The 1844-nt window shown below is 34.3% G+C and overlaps 1 non-coding gene across 1 annotated transcript; it reads left to right on the top strand.

Moving 5' to 3' along the window:
* The first annotated feature begins 1159 nt into the window (after nt 1–1159).
* Nucleotides 1160–1372, top strand: LOC126019569 (small nucleolar RNA U3). The gene has a single exon (XR_007499218.1). It is a non-coding gene; the product is annotated as a small nucleolar RNA U3 (small nucleolar RNA).
* Nucleotides 1373–1844: the final 472 nt, after the last annotated feature.

Raw genomic sequence — 1844 nt, 5'->3', positions numbered from 1 at the left:
TAGGCAGAAGAAAATAACAAAGCTTAGAGCATAAATTAATGAAGTGGAAATCCAAAGAACAATTTTAAAAAAATCAAAGTAAAAGTTGGTTCTTTGAAAAATCAATTAAATCAATAAACCACTAGAAAAACTCACAAAGAAAGGGAGAAAAAGAAGCTTAATAAACCAGATTTGAAATGAAAAGGGGAGGTTATTACAGATACTACAGAGAATCAAATAGGAATCAGAGACTACTTTGAGAAACTCTGTGCCACGAAAGAAGAGAAACTGAAAGGAATGGATAAATTCTTGAACTCTTATAATCTTCCAGGGCTTAACCAGGATGATATAGCATATCTAAACAGATACATCACTATTGAGAAAATTAAAATGGTCGTAAAAAGTTTTCTCAAAAGCAAAAGCCCAGACCAGATGGATTAACTAATGGATTCTTTCAAACCTTTCAAGAGTACATACTACCAATACTCTTAAGGCTTTTCCAGGAAATTAAATAAACAAAAACACTACAAATAGTTTTTATGAAGCTAACATCACTCTGATACCAAAACCAGACAGATGCTGCAAAAAAAGAAAACAACAGACCAATATCCATGATGAACACAGATGTAAGGATGGTTTAACATATGTAAATCAAACAACATAATACACAATATAAACAAAAAGAAAAATAAAACTCATATGATTTATCAATAGATGCAGAGAAAGCATTTGATAAGGTCCAACACCAGTTCATGATAAAAGCTCTCATCAAGATGGAAATGGAAGAAACGTTTCTCAATATAGTCAAGGATGTTTAACACAAGCCAATGGCAAATATTATACTCAATGGAGATAAACTAAAAGCGTTTTCTCTAAAATCTGGTACAAGACAAGGCTTCCCCCTCTCACAATTCCTATTTAACATAGTACTGGAATTACTTACCATAGCAATTAGGCAAGAAAAAGATATCAAGGGCATCCAATTAAGAAAGGAAGAAGTCAAGCTCTCACTGCTTGCAGATGACATGATATTTAGAAAACTCTAAAGACTACCAAAAGCTACTAGAAACAATAAATTAATATAGCAAAGTGGAAGGCTACAAAGTTAACATGCAAAAATCAGTGGCCTTCTTATATAAAATAATGATAGAAAAGAAATGGACATTAAGAAAACAATCCCAAGACTATACTTTCAGGGATCATTTCTATAGTATGTAACTAGAGAAGTTTCTCTGATTGTGTAGCCACCCAAAGCCAAGAGGAAGAGCCAGAGCATCCTCTCCTGAGCGTGAAGCCAGCTCTAGGTGTCGCTTCTGCAACTGCCTTTAGCCATTGATGATCGTTCTTCCCTTCCTTTGGAAGGGTTCGAGGGAGAGGATGCAGTCTGAGTGGTAAGGGAAAAAAAAAGAAAGAAAGAAAACAATCCCATTCACATTTGTGCTACACAAAGCCAAATACCTTGGAGTTAACTATGCAAGTGAAGGACCTATACAAAGAAAACTACAAAACACTACTTCAAGAAATAAAATAGGTCACAAGGAAATGGAGATATATACCCTGCTCATGGATTGGGAGTATTAACATCATTAAAATGGCAATACTACCCAAAGCATTGTGTAGATTTAATGCAATCCCTCTAAGGATACCCAAGGCATTCTTTAAAGAAGTGGATCAAACACTCCTGAAATTCATTTGAAACAATAAACACCCAAGAATAGCTAGAGCAACACTTAGGGAAAAGAATACAAAAGGCATCACTTTCCTTAACTTTAAATTGTACTACAAAGCAATAGTCATTAAAACAGCATTGTATAGGATAAAGATAGACCCACAGATTGATGGAATGATTTGAGTATTCAGAGAAT

Source organism: Suncus etruscus, chromosome 9 (genome assembly GCF_024139225.1).
Source record: "Suncus etruscus isolate mSunEtr1 chromosome 9, mSunEtr1.pri.cur, whole genome shotgun sequence".
In the NCBI taxonomy this organism is placed as follows: domain Eukaryota; kingdom Metazoa; phylum Chordata; class Mammalia; order Eulipotyphla; family Soricidae; genus Suncus; species Suncus etruscus.
The sequence above is the reverse complement of the archived record's forward strand: the minus strand, read 5'-3'. Positions and strand labels throughout refer to the sequence as shown.